Source organism: Alosa pseudoharengus, unplaced genomic scaffold, assembly GCF_046254945.1.
Source record: "Alosa pseudoharengus isolate Yale_2024_CS ecotype anadromous, Long Island Sound unplaced genomic scaffold, YU_APseudo_1.1 YU_APseudo_1.1_scf_2, whole genome shotgun sequence".
Classification (NCBI taxonomy): Eukaryota; Metazoa; Chordata; class Actinopteri; order Clupeiformes; family Clupeidae; genus Alosa; species Alosa pseudoharengus.
The window spans coordinates 24767585-24780958 of NW_027468663.1; the positions used below are offsets into that span (position 1 = coordinate 24767585).

The 13374-nt window shown below is 43.9% G+C and overlaps 1 long non-coding RNA gene across 1 annotated transcript; it reads right to left on the reverse strand.

Annotated features, from left to right (window-relative positions):
- Positions 1-2423: 2423 nt before the first annotated feature.
- Positions 2424-3393, reverse strand: LOC143135148 (uncharacterized). The gene is made up of 3 exons (XR_012988815.1): positions 3340-3393; positions 2953-3236; positions 2424-2444 (listed from the first exon to the last, which is right to left on the reverse strand). It is a non-coding gene; the product is annotated as an uncharacterized LOC143135148 (long non-coding RNA).
- Positions 3394-13374: the final 9981 nt, after the last annotated feature.

The following is a 13374-nucleotide window of genomic DNA, read 5'->3' on the forward strand; positions in this document are numbered from 1 at the left end:
TTCAGAAAATGTGACCTGATCCAGCAAAATGAGTCACAGTGACCAAGAACTCAAAATTGAGATATCTTTGGAAAGATGAGAACATAATCTTTAAAATGATGTATTGGTCAAAGTCCTATCTTAAATGGTTATGAAGTGACATTCATTTGAATGATGGCGTGGCAGCACCTTTTTCCAACTGAAAACCCGAGATAATCGCATTTAAAGTTTTCCGTCCGTTTTTTGATGACCTCTTCAGTAATCCTTGGCATCCAGAACTGCACCCAGTGTTTTTACAACATGATTTTACTAAAGGCATTTAGATACTTAGAAAAAGCTATTAAATCAGACTGAAACATCAATTATTTCAAAATATTTATTACATATTATTCAATATTTATCAAATAATTCAATAATAATTTAAGGCGCTTTTTACAGAGATTCAATTCATTTAAATTCAATACAATTCAATTCAGCTGATTTGACAGACTCATGTCCAAAACCACAAAAGACAGAACAGATATATATTAAAAAGGACTATAAAAACATAAGTATCACATACAGACATTTTAGCTACAGTAGTGTGCCCTCAGTCTGGATGTGTAACAGGAACATTGATGAATACCTCCAAAGATTTTACAAACATACAATATTTTCGCTTTCAAGCCTTTGAGACAGTGCCACAATGTCAGTGTGTGTGTGTGTGTGTGTGTGTGTGTGAGAAAGGGAGACTGAGAGAAAGAGTGACTGAGAGAGTGTCAGTACAGACATACTACATTTTCGCTTTAAAGCCTTTGAGAGAGTGGCAAAACGTCAGTGAGTGAGTGTGTGTGGCAAAGAGACATTGACTATATATACATGTATCTACATAGAGAGAGATAGAGGGGGGGGGGAGACTGAGAGAGTGTCAGTACATACATACTACATTTTCGCTTTAAAGCCTTTGAGAGAGTGGCAAAAAAATGAGTGAGTGTTCAGTGTGTGTCTGTGTCTGTGTGTGGCAGAGAGACATTGACTATATATACATGTATCTACATAGAGAGAGAGAGAGGGAGACTGAGAGAGAGTCAGTGAGTTAGTGAGAAAGTGTGTGTGGCATAAACACAGAGACACAAAGTTGGAATCATATTTCAACTCTACGTTTCTTAGGTTCTTTCTCAGTGAAACAGCTCACCTCCCCAGCTGGTTTTGGGCATGTAATGTCCTTTGTATTGTCGGTGCAAAACTCACGAATGTGTTGGTAAAAATAGTCCTGACGTTTCAAATCCAAACCAGGAGGCTTGACAGCAGGGGGTCTCTGCATTGGTGGTGCATCCTCTTTGAGCAGGCATATTCCACGTTCCTCAGAATTGGCAAATTCCTTGTAGAACATCCAGCCAGGATAGTCTTTGCTCATTCTAAAAATACAGAAGATTGAGAAAAAAATGAGCAAATCATCCATCCTTACAAACACACACACACACCTACACACTTTAACAATTACCTACATATATCAACACGTTATTGATGTAATCTACATACCTGTAATGCTGGTGTTTGGTTATACCAGGGAGAGGTCGGAAGAATGGCTTGAGGAATGACTGCCAGTCACGCTGATTCACCACGACTTTCCCTTCTCCCCCGACAAGTTGTGCGATGTTGACTCCAGTCTGTGTGCTACTTCTAACAGCATCTACAATGTCATTCAGACAGGAAACCATCTTCCTGCGATACATTTGTTTTACCAGCCCGAATGCCCAATCTGGTGCAAACTTTGTATGTCCTGCTATGAGAAAATGTAATGTGATTGTTTCATGCAAACCATGAAGCACTCTCCACAGCAGGTATTGCAGCACAGTGTTGTTCTTGTTTTGTCCTGTGCAGTTGTCACAATGCAGCTCCACATCCTTTTCACCCATGCCATAATGCTTGAAAAAGTGGTCAAGGAATGACACCACAGCATTCGCTCCTTTTGTGATGCATACACATTCATCAATAAGGTAATTCACTTGTCTGGGAATGGCCTCACAGTTGATGCCAAACAAGCCACACTTGCGGGGTGTCATACAAAATACATGGGACCAGGCTGAAGAGGGGTGTCATACAAAATACATGGGACCAGGCTGAAGAGGGTCAGAGGGATAATGCACCTGCTGTGCATAATCGAAGGAATAATGCATCGTGATGTCTTGGGAGCATGGATCACATGGGCAGAGTTCATGAATGGCATTGTTTTTCACGGTATCCCTAGCTTTCTGGACCATCTCTTGATAGAGTGAACGTTCTAGGGTGACTCACGAGGTGATCCTCCTGTTTTCTGCAGCGACTGGATTTCTCTGCCTCAGTCAGGTTAGCGGACTTGTAAATGATGGAGTTGTTCTTTTGGCATTGCCAACACAAGTCAGTCATTGGCTTTGTACGCACAATGTAGGGCACAAGGGTCTTCCACAGGCGTCAAAAGGTCACAAGACTCACCACACGATGTTCTGATAAAACAAAGTAGGGAAAGGCTTGCTTAATTTCTGTATCAATGCACTGTTTTTAACATCTCAGTTTTTTTAATGCTGTTGTAATCAGTAAAGATAGATCTACTTATGTTTTTTCAGCATAGGCTTATTTGCAGTGTAGGCTTATTTACATAATTTCAGCACACAAATGCTCAGTAATAAGCAAGGATGTACTGGTAGCTAAACGCAAGTAAACACAGTTTATCCACATCTTAATAGAGTTTATGTACCAAATGCAACTATTAACATTGCCAAATCCCACTGCATTGTCCTGATTTAAGATTGAACCCACTAAGGCCTGAAAACCATCAGACTATGATTAAGAGTAAGTTTACAAGTATACGACATTAATTACAGGATTAATATCACAGCAATAAGCTTCCATCATCAAACATGTTCTGCATGTCTTTTTAAACATCTGATTCTGCATAGCCTACTACATTTACCCCCCTCTTATTGTACCACTACGACATTGGATAACACCTACCTCTTGCCTTAATTGCGCTTTCATAAGCACGGAAAACTGTCGCCTTGGTGTGATGAGATGGCAGCAACTTCACATCGAAACGTTTATACCCGGGAATGCGACCAGGGAGAACCAATGCGTGAAGCTCTGCGAAGTTCACGATGAACGAAACAACACGGCAGATGTCGTCATGTGTGAGCAGTCTCTGATCTCTTCTCTGGCGACCTCCAGACTTTTTAACTCGTGGGGTCAAGCCGTGTTCCTTGTAGTGTTTCAGCAGAGCTGTCAGTTTATTCTGGCTGATGCTGAAATTTAACGGGAACATCACGTAAGCTGTCAGTAAAATCAGGAACATACTTCTGATCAGTCGCATATAAGTGTAATGGTTGTAAAGCTAGGCCTACTTACCAATGTAGGAACTTGAATGTTTCACGGCAAATTCTTTTTCCATCCAAGTAATATTCCGACCTTTGAAGTTGACGCTCTCGCTGGATTTTCTTCGTCGAACACGTGAATTTATCATTCTGGAAGTGACAGCTGATCTTCCCCAGAAGAATTAGGTCTTTCTCGTATTCAGAAAGAGACGCCATGGATAATCGCAGGTCGAAAACGAAGTCCTCCTCGAAAGATTTAAAACACTCTTGCCCATTGTTTAGTTTACAACCTTTGCAAGAAAACGCACGAATACACACTATAAAAATGACAAGGTTAAATACAAAGTATTAAGTGAAACGCGAACTTTTTAAGGAGATATTTTGGAGAAAATGTTGCTAGCATTAGACTACAGTAGCACTGCTAATCTGACAGGATGGTAGGTGGACCAATCGCGTCGCACAAGGCTGTAAACAGGGCTTCCTATTGGCAACTGAGGAGACTCTGTGAACATTTTGATAGGTTTAATAAGAAGGGACTGACGTTTTCACACCATATTTGTGATCATGACGTTTCAGGGAATACCAAAACATAGGAAAATCCTCGTGCGAAATCCTCGGTTGAGCCGGCTGGTAAAACAGCATTATTCGAGATATTCTTTGTAAGAGTTGCAAGTCAACTTAAACAGCCATTTAAGTGCATTTTCGCAATTACTGTGGTGATGAAACTTTGGGAGATTAATTTTGAAGACCTTTTCTTTCATATAAGGTAAAAAAAAAAAATCTATATTTTCAATGTTAATTACTGTAAGTGGCCATTATCTCAAAATAGAACGTTGCGACTTCCGACTCATTTCGCCAGAGCGGGTCACAAATACAGCCATACTGTAATTAAAGTGAACAAACACCACACACACCATAACAATCACGACACACACGTACTCTCTCGTACCCACACAAAAACAGAAAGAAAAAAAAATAATAACCATGACTTACGGTTAATTTCTAACCGTAGGCATGAAAATAGAGACTAAGGTACTCTTGACAAAGCGTCAGCCATCACATTGTCAGTACCACGCACATGCTTGATCTCGATGTTAAACGGCTGTAAGATCAAGCTCCATTAGCCTGGCGAGCCAGACCCACATTAAAATGTAGGGTCTGGGCACTCACCGTTCGCAGTGCTCAGTCCGAGAGGCAAAAGCTCCATCTCATGAGACGCTGATTAGCGTTCCTCATACGATAGAAAAACTTCAAAGGGTCGTGGTCGCTAAATACTACAATTTTCTCTGAAGCTCCCACATAAACCTCGAAGTGCTGGACTGCAAGGACGAGGGCCAAAGCCTCTTTTTCAATGGTGGAATACCGCTGTTGCTGATGGTTGAACTTCTTTGAGAAGTAGCAAACAGGGTGATGGACAGATTCAGCACCATCTTGCAGGAGGACAGCACCAGCACCTACATCGCTGGCATCTACCGCCAACAAGAAAGGCTTTGAGAAGTCAGGGGCAGCCAAAACGGGAGCAGATATTAACAATGCTTTGACATTCTCAAAGGCCTTCTGACATTGTTCAGACCAGGCATAACGAACTTTCGGGCTAAGCAAGTCAGTAAGTGGAGCAACCACCGAGGAAAAGTTTTTACAGAACCCACGGTAATAACCCACCATGCCTAAAAACCTGCGCAGCTCGCGGCGATCAACAGGGGCAGGAAAGTTGCAGATCGCAGACTTTTGCATCCAAAGGACGCACCTGACCCCCTCCCACAACTCTGCCGAGGTACGTCGTGACCGTTGCCTTTCCGAACTCGCACTTTGCCAAATTGATTGTGAGTTTGGCAGCGGAAAGACGGCGGAATAACTCACGAATCTGGACGAGATGTTCAGGCCACGAAGCGCTATAAAGAATCTAAATAGGCTTCACAGCCTGGCAAACTAGACAAAATGGTGTTCACTAACCTCTGAAAACAGGCTGGAGCGTTGCGCATTCCAAAGGCGATAACTCGATATGACAGAAAATCATCAGGCGTGACAAACGCAGATATTTCCATAGCCCTACTCGTAAGCGGAATTTGCCAATAACCCTTAAGTAAGTCAGACTTACTGACAAACACGGCAGATCCAACACGGTCAATGCAGTCATCAAGCCTGGGGAGTGGATAACAATCAGGCTTGGTGACGGCATTAACACGGCTGTAGTCGGTGCAAAAACGGAAAGTACCATCCGGCTTTCCTACTAGAATGCAAGGCGAACTCCATGCGCTCATGCTGGGCTCAGCAATGTTATTAACAAGCATATACTCAACCTCTTTTTTCAAAATAGCCCGCTTCAATGGATTCACACGATAGGGATGCTGTTTAATAGGGGCTGCAGAGCCGACATCAATATCATGTTCTATGATGTGTCTGTTTGGGAACATCGCCAAAAAACTCTGGGAACTGATGGACTATTTCCAGGAGATCAGCTTTTTCAGTGTCTGTATAGTGTGGGAGATGATTGGCCAAAACAGAGAGCATTTGCGTGTTATTTAAACGCCCTACAACAACAGCACGAGATGGGCTACTCTCCACCTCTTCACTTCCCTCCACCAAAGCAGACATCAGCACCACACCATCAGTGGACAGCAGAGAATCAGAAACAAGGCCAGCCGAAGATGACTCTGAACAAGTAGAAGTCGAATCTCGCTCGTAAAAAGGCTTCAGCATGTTAACATGACACAAGCGTTTCTGCTGGCGCCGGTCAGGAGTGGCGATTACATAGTCGCGGTCAGACACTTTGTGCTCTATCACATACGGGCCGCTAAAGCGAGCTTGCAATGCAGACCCCAGAATGGGAAGCAACACCAAAACCTTATCGCCCACGATCGACAGCCTTACGGTCATACCACTGCTTCATTTTACCCTGAGCTTGCTTGAGATTCTCTTGAGCCAACTCACGAGCACGGTGTAGACGAGAACGAAAATCAGAAACATGAGTCAACATGTCGTTAGGAGCAGAACCACATAAAACCTGATCTTTCAGAACGGCCAAAGGGAGTGTGTGGAGTGAAGTGTGTGCGAATACAAGATCAGCAGGACTAAAACGTGATTCCTGCATCACCTCTATGCAGGCAAAAAGCAACCAATGGACTACATCTGCTCAATCTTTACCAGACTCCAAGCAATATGCACGCAACATGCTCTTCAGCGTTTGGTGATACTGTTCCAGTGCCCCCTGGCTTTCAGGATGGTAGGCACTGGAAACATGTTGAATGCAAAGTTGTTTCAACACACGGGTGAAAATGCGAGACATAAAATTCGACCCGCGATCAGCCTGAATGATCTTTGGCAGACCAAAAACAGAGAAGAACTTTAGTTCCATCACTACGGTCTTAGCAGTGATTTTTCTTAAAGGAACAGCCTCGGGAAAACGTGTAGCAACACACATCATTGTTGTTAAATATTGATATCCATTCCTGGATCGTGTGAGTGGACCGACGATATCAACAATAACATGGTCAAATGGCTGGCCCTAACGCTGGAATTTTAGATACAGGGTAGCAGGAGGAATCGTCTGGTTGGGTTTACCAACAAGCTGACAGATGTTACAAGTCTTGCAGAAACAAACTAAATCCCGCTTAACACCGGGCCAGTAAAAATATTGGCAAATTCGGTTGAGTGTTTTTGCAATACCCAAATGACCGGCCACACCGTCATGAGCTACACACAAAATGTTATCTCTGTATAGAGATGGAACTACGATCTGCTGGACAGAATTCCACTGGTCAGGCACATTGTAAGGCCTCCATTTCCTCATCAGCACACCGTGCTGAAAGAAGAAACACTGTGGCTCTTTATCAACATCAACGTCAGATGAAGCCTTACGAAGGAGCGAGGCAAGTGACATATCTGCTTTTTGGGCAGCGATTAACTCAGAGCGAGACAAGCACACAGACTCTTTTCTGACTGACTTTGACTTCTCGCCAGAATCAGTCAGAGAAGCTGAAAACGAAGACTCTTTTCTAACTAGCTTTGACTTCTCGCCAGAACCAGCCAGAGAAGCAGTGGACGAATTGTTCAGATTACAAAAGAACGAATCTGACAAATCAAAATCAATGAGAGGAGAGGAGCGTTCTTTTTCCTCCGGGGAAGTGGAAGCTTTTTGGGCCATAGCGCGAGTGATCGTGCAGGCGGGGAAAACTTCATGGTTTGCTGGCTTGTCAGGCACAGCAACAACCTGAGGCAGAACTTCCGAATTTATTTTCCCTCATACAGAATTTCCCCCAATGTCATTTCCTAGAATGAAGGAAACACCTGGAATAGGCAAAGACTGACGGACACCCACAGCAACTGTACCAGTAATCACATTAGACTGTAACTGGATGTGATGAAGTGGTACAACAGTGAACCCCATTTCAAAGCCACGGACTAACACACTCGAGCCAGTTTTCGTTGTGTCAGACAAGGGCAAGTCGCCCTGCAATATGAAAGACTGCTGCGCCGGTGTCTCGCAAAATACAAACAGGTGTTTTATGTTCGTCACCGGGCAAAGACACAAAACCGTTGCTAAGTAAAGGTTCATAACCTGTCTTTGTGTCACAGGGGAGTTCGAGTAGCCTAGAAATCTAGACGCACCCTAGTGGCGGCAAATTAATTTGCTCAGCTTGTACGTCTAATATCGAACCATAGGAATTTCTATTGGCTTAACACCGTGGATGACGGCCAATCACAGCGCTCTATTTCGTTAGAGAGTCTTAAGGCGGGCTTAACAGGATAACGACATCCTGCGACGGTGAACAACAAGGAAGGTGGCTATGGCAAACGAAGAGCGGTTGTTTGAATCGGCGTTGGCGTCAACTTTGGAGGAGTTGGACTTGTGCTTTTCTTTGAAAGTAGATCAACACAATGCACTTAAGTCATTCCTTTCGAAGAAGGATGTATTTGCCGTTTTGCCGACCGGATACGGATATGGTCGTAGCGCTGGCCTATTGCATGCCTCGGCAGTTTGAAAGACAATTCTCTGCCCGCCCCTTGGATTAAGCGAGGTGAATGATTCGATGCCAGACTATACATGTCAATGATATAGGATGGCCCGCCAGGCTAGAGTTCGAGACCAGGCACAGCAGATTTCGGAACTGTTTTAATCAAGCCACAACCTTTCGCAGCATGTTTCTTTTTCAAAACGGGACAGTCTGCCACCAAGGCTTTTTGCAATAGAAACACGCCTGCTCAGAGTTACTAGAAGGTTGGACCCCTTTCTCAACGTTAGTAAACTGAGATGACTCCGACCTGTGCCTGTCTTTGAAACTAACACGATGGGTCAAGACAAATTCATCGGCCATGACAGCAGCTTCACGCAAAGTTTCAACCTGACGCTCATTAAGGTAAGTGGAAACAGCACTTGGCAAACAGTTTTTAAAATCTTCAAGTAACATTAACTCGCGCAGTTTACCCAGGCTATTTACCTCTTTAGCAGAGCACCAGCGGTCAAAAAGCGTCTCCTTTTCCCGTGCAAACTCGAGATAGGTTTGACGGTCAGTTTTCTTATATCGCCTAAAGCGCTGCCTATAGGCTTCAGGAACGAGCTGATAACACCGCAAGATAGCTGACTTAACCTCATCATAATTAGAACTTTGTTCCAGGGAGAGTGACGCGTAAACTTCTTGATCGCGGCCAGTGAGAACAGACTGAATCAAGAGAGGCCAAACAGTCTTAGGCCACTTGAGAGTTAATGCAACCTTCTCAAAATGTGGAAAATACTTTTCGACATCTTTCTCTATGAACGGTGGAACGAGTCTGATGTGCTTACTGATATCGAAAGATGCTGAATTAGTAAGATCCATATTCTCCTCTATAGCCTTCACTTCAAGCCGTCTCGACTCCAATTCATTTTGGGAAGCTCTAAGGCGCTAGCCTCGTGAGACCATCCTGATCTCGCGAGCTTCAGGGTTTCACTCGCAGATCAGTCTGGATACTTTCAGTTAAAGAAAATTTGGAGCAGTTCACCAAACGAACGTCCAATCAGCGTTGGCTTTGAGGCGGGTTGAGGTGTGACGCAACGAACAACATGACTGCATCCACAGAGAAGTTTTATTCAAATTAGAAAGTATTCCTGGGTAAACTGTGAAGCTATGAGTCTCAGCCATGCAGCTGGGAGGAATGAACGACACAGACATCCTCCACGGCTGATTCCAGTTCATAATGGAGGAATATACTTTCTTCAGAAGTGTAGGGCCTACCGTGAAAACTTGATGGGAATTGTCGTTGATTAGGTTCATAAATGGTAAGTTTAAACATCTTAACGTTTGTCACGTTACCTAACTTAATTGTATGTTAAACGGCATTAGAAGAATACTTTGTTCATCTAATTGGTTGATTTGGCCCGTCGATAACCAACAAAGGTGGTGATAGACAGATGGTTTATCCAATCAGCTAACCAGTATGTCCGCCCCTTCCCAAAAGTTCTTCAATGAAAAGTTCCGGAGTCAGGTTACTAAGGCGCAACTCTTCTCTTTCATTATCTAATTATTTTTCTCAAATTGATAGTTCTTTTAAACGAATGGCCTCCTTCATATCGACAGGTGGTAGAATTCGCTTCTCAACTAAATAGGGTAGCAAAACAGACTTGACGGTGTGTTTTAAGCGCTTTTCAGCACTGGACAATTCAATGTGTAATATGCTCGCTACCTCCAGGAGTTTATCCTTGGTGAGGCTATGAAAGGCCTCCACCGAGGGTTCATCAACAAACTCCTGTGCCACAGAAGTCATGGTTGTAATCAATTAAATCAAGACAAACAAACAAAAATAGAATGGCTATGGGTTTTTAACGCTAATGTTTTTTATGTTATGTAGGCCATAACCTTCGAGCAGATCAGAATGTGTACAACTATTGCCACTCACAGGCTCGCCGGATCATTGAAAACACCTTTGGAATCATGGCCTCACGATGGAGGATACTGGGCAAGCCCATTGACTGCAGTGTAAACAATGCCACTCACATTGTTAAGGCATGTGTTGCTTTACACAATTTCCTTACACGTACGGATGTTGCAAACGGTCGTCGGTACAACCCACCCAACTACGCTGACACTGAGCGACCTGATGGACAGGTGCAGCCGGGAGAGTGGCGACAAGTTGTTACTGGTGACAACGGCCTCCTAGAGGCACGGCGACTCGGTACCGCGAGGGCAGCTCGAGCAGCAATGTTGGTGCGAGACAATGTTAAGACATTTTTCCAAACACAGCAAGGTGCAGTGCCATGGCAAGATAGAGTTGTGCGCAGAGGTCTCCTCAATTGATTTTATATTGCCTTCACACCTGCCACACCAAAAAGTAGGCCTATGAAGCAAAAACCTGTAAATATGACGTGTCAATAAAAATATAGAAGCAACTCTTTGTCTTCAGAACATGTTCATTATGTCATATTATGATAACGCATTATGTCCGGGCCAGGCAAGAATGCACCTCGATCAACAAGTGTTAATGGGGACTTTCGATGTTTTAGTTCAGCATTGTTCAGGAATAGGTGATAATGACTGTACCTGCAGCCGGAGGTAGTCTGAGCTACATTCCCTTTATTATTATGATAACGCATTACGTCCGGGCCAGGCAAGAATGCACCTCGATCAACAAGTGTTAATGGGGACTTTCGATGTTTTAGTTCAGGGCCAGGCATTATATCCGATGAGGCTTTCTGGAACAGGTGGGAATTCACCTACCCTTTTGTAATTATCCCACAGGCCTATGTTCTTTATAAACAGGCGCCTAGGTTATTTGTTCTTTCATTTCACACGGACCAACACATGACAACGGATGTGAAATATAAACATGCTTTTAATAAAATAAATGTGAACAGTGCCATAATAAAAATGCTTTACAATATAAACATCCAAATATAAAAGTCCAAGGATGATTAGGCCTAGGCTATGCTAGGTCTACTGTTCTTCTGGCTCCAGCTGGCACTGCTCGAACCACTTTTGGACCAACAGCATCTTGCACTGTCCCCTTTTCACCAGTGGCATCCTCGACAGTGTCTTGCCAATGTCGTCTGTGAATGACTTCTCCTCATTCAACAAGCTGGCATCGATCCTCTCGAGACGCTTGGTTAACGCCACTTGCAATGCCGACATCGGTGGTCCCCGCCTGCGTTTCTTTCTGTGCGATGTTGCGGCTGCAGGCTGACATGGGGATGAAGAAGCAGGAGCCGGCGAATCTGTGTCAGTGGACTTGACACTGGCTCTACATCGGCACCAGGAGAGGGAGGGATGGAGCTTGCAATCGAAAGACCGGGGTCGAGTGTGGTGTCGAGCGTGCTGGTGTCCAGGGTGACACTGTCGTTCTAAAAATAAAATACAAAAAAAGCATGAGACAAAATATCTTAATAACTGACGATTTGTTGTATTCCAACATAATCAGACAGATCAATGTAAACAAAGAAATAAACAACCAAAGTTTTAAGAATTCGCTTACCAAAGGTGGCACGTTTGACTCCGTGTCGCGGTGTTTCACGCAACTGGATAACCAGCCAAGCTGTGCAAGGACAGGGGCTCTGCTGACACTGTCACCAGCAACACCAGTCCTTCCCTTGGCCTTCTTTTTTGCTTTGACAAACTTGTCGCGCAAAACTTTCCATCGCTGGCGACATGCCTGTTCATCCTTCCCTAGCGTCTGCGCTATTTCTCTCCAGGAGTTCTGACACCAGAAAGTGTCCTTGTAATCCCGCAGGGAAGGGTCATACAGATGAGGGTATCTCCTCACCTCCTCTGCCAGTCTTTCTTCGTTTGCAGTGCTCACCAGTGCGCGTGACGCAGACACGGGACCATACCAGAGCCTTAAGAGTGATAACACCAAATTTAACACCCCTGATCCCCATTCACACCTGGCACCTTGTAATGAGTCACATGATACCGGGGAGGTAACATTATAATTAACTGGGCCCAATTTGGACATTTTCACTTAGGGTTGTAATCACTTTTATTGCCAGTGGTTTAGACATTAAAGGTTGTATCAGCGATTTCAGGCCCAAAAAAGGCCCAAACATAAATGATCACATTCATCTAATATTTCCTAACGATCTACTAGCTGTCTGCCCCATAAGCAGGCCGTCAAAAAAAACGCATCTTTGTAGGCAGCCTAGGCTCCGAGATCTGTACACAAAAACAATTGCTACCAACAAGGGTTGGCAACCCACTCAAAGGCAAAATAAAATGTTTTAACCAATAACCGACGAGATGCAAGATAGGAGAGTGTTAATTGCATGGGAGGGAGTAGCGAGCTTGCTCTCTGTTTTGTTTCAACATCAGCCGCCATAAGACATCTAGCCTTTATTGTGTATATCTATGAGTGAACCCTTCATCTCCTTCAGAGAGTTTTTTAGCAGTTTGCAAACGGAGTGCATTACCACCACCATCTGCTGGACTGAGGTGTAATGGCAAGTGTACCCCTCAGCCACGTAATGGCCACCGGGTGAATAAGGCGAATGGCTGTGTCGTTATTTTGAGGGGACAGTAAATTTTGATTAGATTAGATTCAACTTTATTGCCATTTAGCAGAGTACAGGTACAGAGCCAATGAAACAATCAGAAGTGCAAAGAAGCAATAAATACCAAGACAGGTTGAGTACGGTATTCTGTGCAGTTGTGTAGACAATAGAGATTAAAGGGGTGGTTCAGGATTTTGGACATAAGACCTCATTTCCAAGTAAGCAAGTGTGATATTTATCAGTGGAGACCGTTTTCAACACGTTTCATCCAGTCCTTCTAATACGGCATTTCAGAATGTTTGTAAACAATAGGCTCCAAGATCCTTCCGGGTGGCAGAACGCAAGCGGCTTCCACTGACCTTACATAGTTAAAACATTGTTGTTGATCAAAGTTGAAACAATAACGAAAACGTGTTGTGTTTGGGTTGTGCCGCCAGATATAGCCTACAGCAAAAAGTGTAGGGTTTTTATCGATGTCCTTAAGAAAAAAAAAAAAAATATCCAGCGGAACCTGTGGGTGAAGTTTAAAGCTAGTGGACGTCGTCAAAAGTAATGCTGCAGAGGAGATGGCAAGACTGCCTGGTGGCGGAGTAGCCACTTCTTACATCTGTATCC